Source organism: Saccoglossus kowalevskii, chromosome 10 (assembly GCF_978046115.1).
Source record: "Saccoglossus kowalevskii chromosome 10, keSacKowa6.1, whole genome shotgun sequence".
NCBI classification, from domain to species: Eukaryota; Metazoa; Hemichordata; class Enteropneusta; family Harrimaniidae; genus Saccoglossus; species Saccoglossus kowalevskii.
The window spans coordinates 22,534,099-22,549,742 of NC_140650.1; the positions used below are offsets into that span (position 1 = coordinate 22,534,099).

Consider the following 15,644-nt stretch of genomic DNA (forward strand, 5'->3'; position numbering starts at 1 on the left):
ACCCATCATGCATTGCAACTGATATCTATGTATTTCTACTTCAGTTCAGATTACCCACATGGTTCCATCACAATCTATGTAGTATACCCATCATGCATTGCAACTGATATCTATATATTTCTATTTCAGTTCTGATTACTCACATGGTTCCATCACAATCTATGTAGTATACCCATCATGCACTGCAACTGATATCTATATATTTCTATTTCAGTTCTGATTATCCACATGGATCCATCACAATCTATGTAGTATACCCATCATGCATTGCAACTGATATCTATGTATTTCTACTTCAGTTCTGATTACCCACATTGTTCCATCACAATCTATGTAGTATACCCATCATGCATTGCAACTGATATCTATATATTTCTATTTCAGTTCTGATTACACACATGGTTCCATCACAATCTATGTAGTATACCCATCATGCATTGCAACTGACATCTATGTATTTCTATTTCAGTTATGATTACCCACATGGTTCCATCACAATCTATGTAGTATACCCATCATGCATTGCAACTGATATGTATGTAATTCTATTTCAGTTCTGATTACCCACATGGTTCCATCACAATCTATGTAGTATACCCATCATGCATTGCAACTGATATCTATATATTTCTATTTCAGTTCTGATTAATCACATGGTTCCATCACAATCTATGTAGTATACCCATCATGCATTGCAACTGATATCTATGTATTTCTATTTCAGTTCTGATTACCCACATGGTTCCATCACAATCTATGTAGTATACCCATCATGCATTGCAACTGATATCTATGTAATTCTATTTCAGTTCTGGTTACCCACATGGTTCCATCACAATATATGCCTTATCATTGCATACTAAACATGATACAGAAATAATTCTTCCAAATGCTTTCAGTGAGCTGTCAGTTGATGAGTATTTATTAACTCCACGTGATAGACACAACCTAACTGCAAGGTTTGTAATTATGCTGTCAGTTTGAGGATCTAATAAGGTATTAACCTTTTCACCACCAGTTCCCTCTTTTCATCACAAATTCACAAAATTGTCCGATTTAAATTTGCATTTTCCTTCAAAAGATTGAGACAAAAGTAGTTAAAAAATTCTGTCTGTTGGCTCCAAAATTAGGTGTCATTTCCAGAAATATTGAATGTAAGAAAAAAGTGCAGAGAAATTTGGGTGGGAAAATCCAGTGGTGAAAAGGTTAACACTAAAGATTATGCAAATGAATTATTTGCTATGAATCTGTAATTAACAATATGTATTAATTAGTCTCACATGAATGAATCTTTTTAATATTTAAACCTGATCACCTTAAGTATCCTGATAAGTGTAAATGAACAAATATTTATTTTTGTTTTTCAGAATTGTTGATTTAAATGGAGTTGCCGTGAGAATGATAAATAATCACACATTGCCAGATTTGTCACCACGGCATATTCACCGTGGTGAAAACCTTATACTGCCACCATTGTCATTTGCATTTTATGTTATTCCAAATGCCATGGCGATGGCATGTTTATAGGTAGAACAAAATCTGATTTGCTTGTATAATATAAAATATGATATTCTGTATTCATAAAAATGTATCACAGTAAATACTTTTGTAACCATATGTATTTTGTAGGCTAGTAAAACATAGTGGATACGTTGTTGTATGACTGATCAGCCTAATAGGGTGATTACGGTAAATATATGTAGTTGCGCTGTGAAATCGTTAAACACTTTACTATCAAGGCTTGCATATGATATAGTCCTTATTGTATTTAATCATACTCAGTATTTATTTTTCACATTGATGAGCAACTTACTGTTTGTTCTAATTAATCTGTTTATTACCATGTCATTCTGTCACATTGTTAGTCAATTTGAGATAACTCGTCATGCGTTAGCTGGTTGAAACAAGGAATAAACAGGAAAACTATGCAGGGCTGGAGGACAATTTACTTATTGAGAGAACACGGTTGGAGACAGAGAGTCATATACTAAAGGAAGCAGTTTCATCCTCGGAAAGTTGCTAAATTTAAGTTGTGGGTACTTAAATTGTCAGACAGCATTAATCATGCTGTATTGTATCAGATGATATGTTGTGAGACTGTACTTCGTCTGCGAACCTGCGAGTGACAGTATGAATGACATTGTGACGTAACCGTGAACCCCTTCTTGCTGTGTACGTCGTCAACAAGTGACATCATCATGAATACCTCTTATATGTTGTGTACATCATCAATGAGTGACATTGTATTTTATTTAAGTTAGTGTACCCTTCATCAACATTGTGCTCTACAGTATGTGCGTAAAATACAACCCTTCCATATTTGCTAACAAGTTTTTTTTATTAATCGCCACAGTTGATCCTGGTGCCAAAGGCTGTGCCCGAATTTGTAACGAGTACTTGATTGTGTTGCGTGTAAACGTCGGTATCGCTACACAACCTGATGTGAAATTCCTACCTTAGCAATGCTGAAAGACAACACTACTGTTAGGGCAGGTGGTGTGAGATTACACACATGTGGACAGTGCATAGATTAGTGTTATCAATAATTGATATATCCTGATGTACAGTACATGTGTATTCATGACCGAGCAGAGCTCATGGATTGACCTCACCTGTCGTTGTCCATTCGTCGTAGATTGTGCATATCTTTTTTCATTCAAACGACTCCTTCTCCAAAACCGTCATCTCGATTGCCTTGCTATTCATACCACGCCTATCTGGGATGGTTCTCTGTCAAGTTTGTTCATTTCATGACATCACATGTGAACCTTGTCATTTATGGTTAAAAATGATTTTTTCCACAACCGCTTTTCAGATTGCTTTGAAATATGGCATGAATGTTGTTGACATGGATTACACTCTGACTCTTAATTTTCATGGCACCATATGCAAGTGTAAATTTTAGTGCATTTAAAAAAAAAATGTTTTGCGCATTTTCAACTTAATTATTCTCTGGAACCACCTGCCACACCTGCTTTGAAATTCATGATGTAGACACATGGACTGGTTCTTCCTCAAGTTTGTTCATTTGGTGAAGATATCTTCATTTGTATTGAAGTTATTATTTTTTTTATTTTTACACTTCCCCATATATATGGGCTATGTATAGTGCATGGACTCATGTAGACAACAATATCAGTTGGAAGTTAGGCTTTCTCAGTACACATTGTCTCTGAAAATAAACTGGATGGGCAAATATTTTCCAGAAATCCTCAAGTTCAGGTCAAGTTAATTTCCAGGTTTATACATTTGTTGCTTTTATATGGGTGATACGGAACAGTGAGGGTGGGAGGGACTGAAACACCTTCCCAAAATCTTCAAGGCAAGGCCAGGTCAGGTCAGGCCAGGCCAGGCCGGGGTCATCTCAAGTTCACATGTTGATTGCATGCATGTCGAGGGACAGGATGTCACCCCTCCGTCAAGATATTTCAAGGAAAGTTCAAGGTCATCTCTAGATCATGTCATATTGTCATTCTCAATTCAGTCACATGTACAGTAACCAAATAATGCATAAATATATATAAAATATATATACTTCATGTTTCAGCTTCAATTTCCTGTACACCCACATCATAAATTATACATATCCATGCATTACATACACAAATGAGTTCCATCTTACGGGATGTGCCCTTGAAATGACCATTGCCACAATTACTAAACTGTCATAGACCCCAATTCTCCTATCGGCCTATGTTGAGGTTGCTCCCATAGTATCACCCTGTACAGGAATCCATTTTCATGCAAGGTTGAATAAATGCTAGTGACCTTTGACATATATCATATTAGTCTTGTTCTTCAACAATCATTTTGGTGTGTGACGCTTCATTGCATTAGTTGAGTTATTCAAATATCACATCAATCACCATTGTGCTATGTTTTTAAATTAATTTAGAGACTACTCAGTAGTGTCTTTTGTCAACTTTCTGACCAGAGAACTTACTAGCTACAGAGAATTAATAATATAATTCACTAGTAATTAAAAATACATGCGTCTATGAATATACTATTCCTATGATGGTCACTGTCCTATTTTATGGCTATCATTACTTACAGCATGTCACTAACCAGTATAAAAAATGCATGATGCAAAGCCCATTCTATAAATGGTCAAATGTTTCTTGGTCTAGGAAACATGTCAAAGCAGGGGTCTTAGGGAATCCTGCCAGAGCAACTGCACAAGTTATAAGGGCAAATTAACAGCTCATAAGAATGATATTCCCAGAATAGCACCAACACAAAGCCCTTCTCCCCATGAAAGCTACTGGCTACAAAATCCACTCACTGTGAAAGCCACTCAGTACAAAGCTACTAGTGTATAATATAATTTATAAAATTCACTAGCACATTTTATATTGTAGTGTGCATCATGCGTTTTCTACAGTTTTCACATTGCATTGCATTTCGTGTTCTTGTGTAGAGTCACTTTGACCATGCATTTGCATGTGTCTAAAACAATATTTTAGTGAGATTTGGCGATTTTTATGTTGTTATATTTAAAAAAAAAATCACATATATTTCTGCCTTAATTGTTACCCATTCTAATTGTAGAATTGGTAATTGTAATTCACACACGAGAAGACAGAGCCTAAACTAGTCACTTGTAGCCTTGTTTGCCTGTTTAATACAGCAACACAAATATTTGAACAAAGACACAACATCACAGAGCTGAACTGACAGCAAAACAATGGGCTGTGTATCACTTAAACACACACACATTGATTGCATGACCTTTGATGATGTACAGGACACAAAGATAACTATACACAATGCTTGAACTTTTAAACTTGTGTACAGTGGTTAAAAATGGGAATGCTCATAAAATGAGGGGAAAAAATGGGAGAATTTAAAATATACATGTCTTTGTGATGTGATTTACACAAGATTTATCTGGTTTTTATTATCATATATACATATATATACATGCATGGGAATACACCAAGCTGTTTTTATTTGAAATCAGGCTCAGTTAAAAGCTATTTCAGTTTATTATAAGTTGTGATTGCTCGACAATCTCCCACTTTAGCATGTTGATCTCTCAACCCTTTGAGTGTCAGGTTTTAGCAACATCCACAAAATATCTGCTTTTTGACAAAAACTGACAATCCTTTTATCAAAATCTAAAAGCCAATTTCAGACAGTGGTTATATGATTCAAAACTGTGTTGAATTTTAAGCAATATTTGTACAATATGTGCAAATTTATGCTGCATTTTTGATTGGAAAAAAATATCTGGCAGTCGGAGGTTAATGTGTTACACCACTGCAATTACAAATGTTAAAACTGTACAGCATAAAATATGCTGTTTGAGTTTAATAATGCTTGAAGGAAAAATGAATGTTGTTAATGTCGTCTACATCATAACATTTGTCTTATTTATAATAATCCTTGTCATAAGGATGACATCAAAGATGACCGAGCTGAGCTCTTGGGTTGACCACACCTGTCGTCTATCCATCAACTTTTTTTCGTTCCAGTGTCGTCCCCATAGTAAAAGCATACTGCTGATAGTGTAGCTGGGTCGGCATTGCCAGAGGATGCTAGATCCAAACCCAATTTTGGGAGTAACTAGCATTCAAAAAAAAGCCGAAACAGTTCTGCATGATGACATATGTCGAAAGGAAGACCTGGGAATGTTAATGGAGCGCTGACGGGAGAAACTTCTCTGCACGAATCTGTACCTGAGACTGTTCTATCACCTATGCGCAGGCATCCCTGTGATCATCTTGGCTGGAACAACAATCAAAGTTTGGCCCGCGATGATGGGATCCAATCTAAAATGGATTGCGCATCTCTTAGGTAATAATTGATAAAGATGTTTTGCATTCTCCAGTAGCTGTCTTGCCTCGACTCCTTAGTATGTCTCTCTCATAGCTCGAACCAAGCATTGAAGTAACTCCTGATCCTCCAGGCCAACAATATTGGACAATAGGGGGATGACAATCATGCCCTGGGATTTGTTTCTTGGCATGAAACCTGATTCGTGTCTCTAGCACAGCTTGATTGTCCATATTTTCCGAGATGGAAAATGCTCCTAACTCAGAATGACGTCTACCAGAGGTAAGAGCTAGAAGGAAGACTGTTTTCCACGTCAAATACTTCAGTGGTGCTAATTCCAGTGATTCAAAAGGTGGTCTGCTTAGAGCTGACAACACAACCACAAGTCACAATTAAGTGGTTCCCTAGATTGGGGTCTAGGCATCTGATTATGAAAAGCAGTCTCTTAATAATAGGACAATCGGCTAGTCTTGTCCCCAAAAAGTTTTCAATGGCGGATGACAAGGCTGATCTATAGCCAACGATTGCTAAACAGATGGATGAAAAAAATCACAATGGGGTGGCATGGATCAACTTCCCTTCCACTACACTAATCAACGTGGAGTCAACCACTTGAAGTCGTAGACTGCAGTGGTGGAACCCCATTAGCCCTGGCCAGGATGTTGGCAGCCCGCTCAGATAAACCTTCCGTCTGTGCAAGTCTACTGAGAGCCTCCATGCGTGTAATTGGTAGTGTGCCGTTGGGTTGGACGGGATCTGGGATGTCCGGAAGCACTAACATTTTCAACAGTAGTGGAAACCAGCCCGTAGTTGGCCAGTTGGGCGCCCAGATTCAGGTGTGCTCCTCGCAAAGTTTCTTGAGTACCCTATGAATCAGCAGGAAGGGAGGAAAGGCGCCCACATCCATGTGGGTCCACAGAATTGATAATGCATCCATGGCCAAGGAGCTTAGTATTCTGGGGTGAAACATTGTGGTACCTGCCATTCCGTGTTCTGGAAACTGAGTCACCGAGAAAGGGCATCCGCTTGGCTGTTCCGCACCCCTGGAAAGTGGTGTGCAATTAGCTCCAACCAGTCGTCTAGGTACAGGTTGATGCGTACCGAGAACTGATGCAGCAGCAGCACCACCTGTTTTAACACTCCGGTGAACACATATGGAGCCATGCATAACCCAAAGGGGAGCACCCTGAATTTGAATACTTGGCCCAAATGGGTGAATCGAAGGAGTCTAGTGAAGCTAACCAATCAAAACGATGCACGAAAAGTAAAACCATGTTTGGTGTCTCCATGCAGAACTGACAAAGGAGCACATACTGATTTAGCTTGCTTAGTTCCAGAACTGAAAGCTAGCCATCTGCAGCTTTTGGAACTACAAGATGTGTGAATAGAAGCTCGGACTTGCTCAGACTCTTCTTGCCTGTGTATGCTCTTTGTAATCAAACTGTCTACCTCCTGCCAGATTGCTTTCGCTTTCAGGGGTCTCAACGGAGCGGAGGGATCAACAGGGGAGGTTATGTCACCACCTCTTCAGGGGTTGGTTACTGCTTCGAAGTCAAAATACATTGGCACAATCTGAGTGCGACAGGGATATGTGGCCACAGTTTCGGCAATTCTATATCGGCGGCAATTTCTCTCCACCGAGGCGAGTCCCCCAGAGGTAAGTAAGAGTTGAAAAGCTCTGGCTCTGTCTCCTACCGAATGCTTGTCCAGCCTCCTTGTCGCAGATGGAACCGCCAAATTCGCTTCCCCACTACTTGGATTTGCCAGCAAAAACACACTGCCAAAACAGCATCCTGCTGCAAAGAGGTAGCCCCTGCCAAGAGAGCCAGATGACACGACAGGATATCACACATAGCTGTGCAATATTCCACCAACAACTGTGTCTGCTGGTCTAGGAGGCTGATGCGCCCTGGAGTCCTGGAGAGACAGCATAATGCATTCCAGTGTGCTGGCCACAAACACCATAAACACCATCTGTGCACACTCCATCACATTCAGCAATCTGTCGGACGAGGGAGTCACGCAGTCGGTGTTGCCTTTGATCCCACTGTCTGGGATGCCGGAAGCCACTACGCTAATAAAAGTGACTGCTTCAAGATCGAAGGTGAGAGTATGAACATTGGGTCACTAGGGCCGATGACTTCCCACAACATCCTTTGAATGCGAACGTCACTTCCTGGTGTTCTATTTCCCGTTTGCCGACCGAGAGGCATCTACAGTGGAGACAACATGTTCTGCCTGCAGTTTGTCTGCCCGATCAGAAAGGGACAAATTTTGTCGTGACAGGCCCACGAACATCGCCCGAATCTTGGAGACAAACATTTACTATGGGGGTTCCAAGCCAGGAATTCCTGGTGGCAGTTACCGCAAAACAGTGTCAAGTTTTGTTCATTTTAACTACACTAAGAAATGAACAAGGCATGCATCAGTGGAACGAAATTACAGTTGAAAACTGACAATGAAGCCTTACAAAAGTGTATTTTTTGAGCGGTACAAAAGGACACATCCCACCACCTCGTCTTACTGTTACCAATGGTTACAGGAGCAGTACCTCAGAAAACTTGGATCGCATTGTTTTGCTACGATGCACACTATATTGTGATTGCTTGACACTGTCCTACCTTAGCATGTCGATCTCTTAACCCCATGAGTGTCATATTTGTCAGCTTTTGGCAAAATCCACAAAATATTCGTGTACAGTCTGCTTCTGACATGGAATCTTGACAAAAATTGACAAACCTTTTTCTCAAAATCTGAAAGGATTTTAAAAACATTGTTCATTACAATGATGTAATAGCAAGTGCAAAAATGTGTCTGAAATTAATACATTTGATAGACATAAAAATAGGTGGACAGTTTAATTACATTAATACTGCTGATAATGAAAACCAGACGCAAGTTATATGCTTTCCAAGTTCTGTAAGTGTAGTGAGCTTATGTATAAAGTGGGTTGACAATGACAAATTCGACCATTTTTGCTCAGTAAGAATTTATTGAACCGGCGTCTTTGTAGCTATTTTTGCAACAAGACAGAAAGGAATATCCACACCTCCTATTGTTCGCACTGACGCTTGCTAAATGATTTGGGAATTTATCAACGTATACCCCATTGCATGTGCATATAAATATGTGTACAATTTCCTATTTTGTGTTTAAAATCACCAGTTCCAACTTTAACAAAGACGTGATTAACATAGCCACACCTCCAATAAACAAGCCTCCTGGGCGAATGAATTGGGCTTCAAATTTGCCTTGAATGCCACGGAAATACTAATAAGTCATGACTAGTTCTTGCTGTTTTTAGAAAATGTTGTGCCTTCAAATGTAAATAAAAGCATTGCGTATTTGTGTAACACATACAACGGTATTTTTGTTGAAACCGTTTTAGACTAGTTATCCCGAAATTGCAGATATCACGCCATAGGGATTATGCAATCGCAGATGCGAATCTACGTAGCGAGCGATGAACTTAATTTTTCACACCACATGCCCACGCATCGCGTGTTGTCTCTGTAGTATGGGCATCGTTACCTTCACCGGTAACATGCACATGCAATGGCGTTTTGGAGGAACCCGTTTTGGACTTAGTCCAACGGGGATTCTCTGAACCAAAGGTACAAATTCAGTAAGTTGGTGTCACTGGTATCATAGTGGTTGGCGCATCAGACTTATGATCGGTAGACCCAAGTTCAACTCCTACCTTAGGCTGAACATCAAAAGGGTTGACCCATACCTTGGATGAGTGTGCCACAGACTCTATGGGAAGGCAAATTCCACTGGCCGAGATTTATTCACTAACGAATGCGACTTTGGGGGAACCTTGGTTAAGGTCTGCAGGTGATTGTGTTCGACCGAGCCTGGTTGTCACCAGGAGAGCGCATTAAATTTGAAAGGAAGATGGCCGCACAGCCCTGTCATGTAGTCCTAAACATGAATATGACTTCTGTGGCAAAAATGCACTATGTGTCAGCACTAGCACTTGCAATTTGCACATACAAACAAAAGTCAGGAGAGACAACAGTGACATTCAATCTCCGGAACTGTTGCCAGGCACCAAAAACAATGTTGGTGTCATCCTCTTTAACCAGCTTTGATTAGTTTTATCGAATTCTTTTTTTAATTTTATCGTTTTACCATATTGTAACTACTATCAATGATTTTTCGAGATAATCTCTTTCCTTGTCCAAAGCTGATTTCATTTTGTCCGTGTTATATACATTTAGTCATTACTTCAGACTCAAAAGCTTAACTGCCACACGCTGCCAGCAAAGTGGCATGTACACTTACAGGTGGGAGTATTATTACGCAGATTGATTGACTACAGGGGTCTCCAGTAAAATCGCACATCATTTTCACCTTATTCAAAAAGTCAGGCATGGAAAGGCATAGTGTCGCATTGTTCTGCCTGCTCCATATCTTAACTATGTCACCTCATTCGAGCTTGTGGAGTTGGTCGCTATTGATGCCCAGATTATAATCAAAATTCAGTGTATATCATTGAAAAATTAAACTATCAACAAGGAATATGTTTGTTAGGCTAAAGGGCCTTTTACCTGCATTGTCGCATATCAACTTAAGGTGTCATAACACGTGATATAACACGTGATTCGTTGATCTAATCAACCAATCTTCGAAACCTTGACTGTTTTAAAGTGTTTTCACAGTAGAGGTTTTGTCATTCGAGTAGTTGCTCTAGTTCCGAGTCAATGGCTCACTCCACCAAATCAATTTTAGTTCTGAATGTTCCTGTCAATCAAAATATCACCGAAATATCTAGTCTATTTTAAAGTTCCACCCACTGTGATTTCACAGTAGAGGATTTGTCATTTGGGTAGTTGCTCTTGATTTGAGTCAATGGCTGCTCATTTCACAAAGTCAATTTTAGTTTTGAATGTTCCTGTGAACGTTGCTACCAGTACAGCAATTGAAAAGTTGATCAACTTTTTTCAACAACGCATTTCTCATAGAGGCAATGTAGAAAATGTTCTTCGCATTGACAGTCCTGGTGACATTGAATCGGATCATAGCGTGTATTTGATCAGATTTGACTCCGTAGAAGGTAAGGTAGAATTGATATTATAATTGCATGTAATATATGCATTGTGGTATTAATAATGAAATGATCTCCACATTATTAGTAAGTTGTTATTTTGGTTGCAAAGTGAACCATTTTGGTCCCGTTCTCGGCGGCCCCTTTGTGCTTTGTAAATTGTTATACATGTTTGTTATATTATGTATTCCTTGCGCGATAGAATTAGTATTAGCGTGAACACTGCATGTGTATGTGCCGTTTATATGTATGTATTGCTCTATAAGGAAATAAAAAACACTGGATCGAAATGCTTATCAACTGAATAATTTGGACGCAAAATTCCATGAACCCCACCCTCTAGACTTTGATTATTAGGAGATGAAATAGTATTGTTCGCAAAATTGATGACACACATGGGGATTTGTCAGCGCTATAAATAGCGTTGTTAAGGGGACACGCTTGGTGCTTTTAGCAACCAGACGTAAACACATTACAGTTTACCACTGCGTTGAGGTATATTCCGAGACACATACTTGTGTGTGATTTTTTTAATTAAAATAATTATTCATGATTTTGGAAAAAGAAAGCACCAGAACAGTGTCGGATGAATTTATGTAGCCTCAAAATGCAAAAGGCTATATCCACGTAGTAATTTCCCTTTGGTCTTTGTAAAATACTGATTTTCAGTAAAGTATTTATGGGTCATTTTAAAAGTTTTTTAATATTTTGTAAACGACTTTTCATATCTCAATTGTTGCGAATGACAATTAAGATGCGCAAATACAGACGCGATGTATAAATCGTGATTGTAATAACTATGGGGTGAGATCACTGCCAAAATTATTTGTTTTATTTGAGTGTTTTTTTGTATATTATCAATAAGTTGAAATTTTTATAATGTTTTAGGTTGGCATTGTTTTGACATTTTTATATTGCAAAGTTTATTTCCAAACTCAATTGTCAACATATGCTTGTCAGTTTAAACTGTGAGCAGTACTCTTTTCAAATAGCTGCATAGTTTAAAACCTTTACACTTTTATTTTATATGTACTGGTACTCATTGGTACAAGCACATTTTCAGATTACTGTGTGAATAATATTACGTGGGTTAATTGACTACAGGGATCTCCAGTGAAATCGCGCATCTTTTTCGCAATATTCAAAAATTCCGGTGATGCATGGAAAGGCATATTGTTACATTGTTCTGCCAGCTCTATATCTCAACCTGGTTATATTGTCTCCTTTATTCAAGCTTGTGGAGTTGGTCGTTACTAATGCCAAGATTAAAATCTAAATTCAGTGTATAGCATTGAACAATTAGACTATCAGCAAGGAATATGTTTGTTAGGCTGAAGGGCCTTGTGTCTGGATAGTCGCATATTAACTAAGGGTGCTATAAAACGTCATACATAGTCAACCAATCAAAATCAAAATATCACCGAAATATCTAGTCTATTTTAAAGTTCCACCCACTGTGATTTCACAGTAGAGGATTTGTCATTTGGGTAGTTGCTCTTGATTTAAGTCAATGGCTGCTCATTTCACAAAGTCAATTTTAGTTTTGAATGTTCCTGTGAACGTTGCTACCAGTACAGCAAATGAAAAGTTGACCATCTTTTTTCAATAACGCATTTCTCACAAAGGCAATATAACAAATGTTCTTCGCATTGACAGTCGTGGCGACATTGAATCGGATCATAGCGTGTATTTGATCAGATTTGACTCCGTGGAAGGTAATGTAGAATTGGTATTATAATTGCATGTAATATATGCATTGTGGTATTAATGACGAAATGATCTCCACATTATTAGTGAGTTGTTATTTTGGTTGCAAAGTGAAACATTTTGGTTCCGTTCTCGGCGGCCCCTTTGTGCTTTGTGAATTGTTATACAGGTTTGTATAATATGTACATCTTGTGCGATAGAATTAGTATTAGCGTGAACACTGCATGTCTATGTGCATGTACCATTTATACGTATGAAGGAAATGAAAAGAAATATACCGTATTACCTCGGGCACGCGCCCAGGGGCCTGAACATACAAAATCGGGGGGAAATGGGGGTGGGCGCTTACCCGAGGACCACCCCAAAACAGATTTTAAAAAGTTGTTTTTTGTGATCGTATGATACGGTCAAATAAAGGAATGTTTTCGTACACTTTGTACACATACTTATTTCTTGATTTATGCGAGGTTTCAATAAACGTGAGCACTCGGTCAAGAACTGTGGGAACACTAAGACACGGGGTCGAATTTCAAAAATAAAACTTGCTTTATGTCAGCGAATGAAGTTGTATTACTCACTGAAATTGGCTACAAAGTATGGTAAGTATTGTAATCAATGCACGGTTACTTTTTTAGTAACCGTGATCAGTGCATGCAAGTCGAAACGGCCGGGAAAAACTACAACTTGTAATCCAAGATGGCGATGACCTCATTAGCATAATTTTGTTCACGCACATATTGATACATCGCATCGTAATTACTGAAGAATAGCAGACAGGGTTATGAAACAAATAAACCTTTTATTACTGATGTGAAATGTTTACACACTATTGTGAATACATAAACATATCCAAATGGCGATACATAAAAAACAGACTGAAAATAAACTCTGGTCGGCCTCACTAACATGATTTATTCACGCACCCACACACGTGACAAAACTACAAAAATAACGATGATGCAACAAGTTCCCATCGTCGGCATGCCTCTTTATGGTTATCGTAATGGAGTTGAGGTCGGCAAAATGTTTTTCTTCAACGACAGAAAAATAATCCACATGACCGTAATGCCATAGCTGTGATGAAGCACAGTCAGCTGGCGCACACGTGATAATAAAATAAATACGATATTTACTATATGGGGGCCGCTATCTTGAAAGAGGCATACAATTTTGTTATCGGTTGGCTTAATATAACCCCAACGGACCGTATTTTTGTGAAAGATTGGTATTTTTGTCCTGATTTGTAGGAATCTGAAAAACGCGTTTCACAACTTGTCTCTTATTCAAGATGGCGGCCCCCATATATTAAATATCGTATTTATTTTATTATCACGTGTGCGCCAGCTGACTGTGCTGTGGTTCATCTTACGTCGTAAAGTTCCAAAGAGTTTTTACGTAGAAACACAAACAAAGCGGTCCTTTTCAGGGCCACCACACACTCCAAAAAAAGAACTACCGTAACAAACACACTATTTAAATTAATCAAACGCATTCGTTTTTGACAAATAAAACTTTATTGTTGACCCCGTTCTTGGCTAAAAATCAGCCTGGGCGTTTAACCGAGGTTGTCCCCAACATGTAACTTTTGTGAAAACAGGGGGTGGGCGCTTGCCCAGGGAGGGGCGCGTGCCCGGGGTAATACGGTATATAAGAACGAAAACCACTAGCTCGAAGTGCTTATCAACTGAAAAATTGGGACGCAAAATTCCATGAACGTCACCCTCCGGACTTTGATTATTATGAGATGAAATACTATTGTTCGCAAAAGTAATGACACACGTCTGGATTTATCAGCGCTATAAATAGCGTTGTAAAGGGGACACGCGTGGTGTATTTTAGCAACCAAACGTAAACACATTACAGTTTACCACTGCGTTATGGTATATTCCGTGACACATACTTGTGTGTGCACTTTTTAATTAAAATAATTATTCATGATTTTGGAAAAGGAAAGCACCAGAACAGTGACCGGTGAATTTATGTAGCCTCAAAATGCAAAAGGCTGTAACCACATAGTAATTTATCTTTGGTCTTTGTAAAATACTGATTTTCAGTGAAGTAATGATGGGCCATTTTAAAAGTTTTTTGATATTTTGTAAACGACTTTTCATATCTCAATTGTTGCGAATGACAATTAAGAGGCGCAAATACAGACGCAATGTATAAATCGTGATCGTAATAACTATGGGGTGAGATCAGTGCCAACATTATTTGTTTTATTTGAGTGTTTTTCTGTATATTATCAATAAGTTGAAATTTTTATAATGTTTTAGGTTGGCATTGTTTTGACATTTTTATATTGCAAAGTTTATCTTCAAACACAATTGTCAACATATGCTTGTCAGTTTAAACTGTGAGCAGTACTCTTCTCAAATAGCTGCAGAGTTTAAAACCTTTACACTTTTATTTTATATGTATTGGTACTCATTGGTACAAGCACATTTTCAGATTACGGTGTGAATAATATTACGTGGGTTAATTAACTACAGGGATCTCCAGTAAAATCGCGCATCTTTTTCGCAATATTCAAAAAGTCCGGTGATGCATGGAAAGGCATATTGTTACATTGTTCTGCCAGCTCTATATCTCAACCTGGTTATATTGTCTCCTTTATTCAAGCTTGTGGAGTTGGTCGTTACTAATGCCAAGATTAAAATCTAAATTCAGTGTATAGCATTGAACAATTAGACTATCAGCAAGGAATATGTTTGTTAGGCTAGGCTGAAGGGCCTTGTGTCTGGATAGTCGCATATTAACTTAGGGTGCCATGAAACGTCATACATAGTCAACCAATCAAAATCAAAATATCTCCGAAACATCTAGACTATTTTAAAGTTCCACCCACTGTGATTTCACAGTAGAGGATTTGTCATTTGGGTAGTTGCTCTTGATTTGAGTCAATGGCTGCTCATTTCACAAAGTCAATTTTAGTTTTGAATGTTCCTGTGAACGTTGCTCCTAGCACAGCATGAAAAGTTGACCATCTTTTTTCAACAACGCATTTCTCACAGAGGCAATATAAAAAATGTTCTTCGCATTGACAGTCCTGGCGACATTGAATCGGATCATAGCGTGTATTTGATCAGATTTGACTCCGTGAAAGGTAATG

The 15,644-nt window shown here is 38.5% G+C and overlaps 1 long non-coding RNA gene across 1 annotated transcript; it reads left to right on the forward strand.

Moving 5' to 3' along the window:
- The first annotated feature begins 307 nt into the window (after positions 1–307).
- LOC146737972 (uncharacterized) lies at positions 308–3,534 on the forward strand. Its single transcript, XR_014930796.1, has 2 exons — positions 308–959; positions 1,368–3,534. It is a non-coding gene; the product is annotated as an uncharacterized LOC146737972 (long non-coding RNA).
- The last annotated feature ends 12,110 nt before the right edge of the window (positions 3,535–15,644 follow it).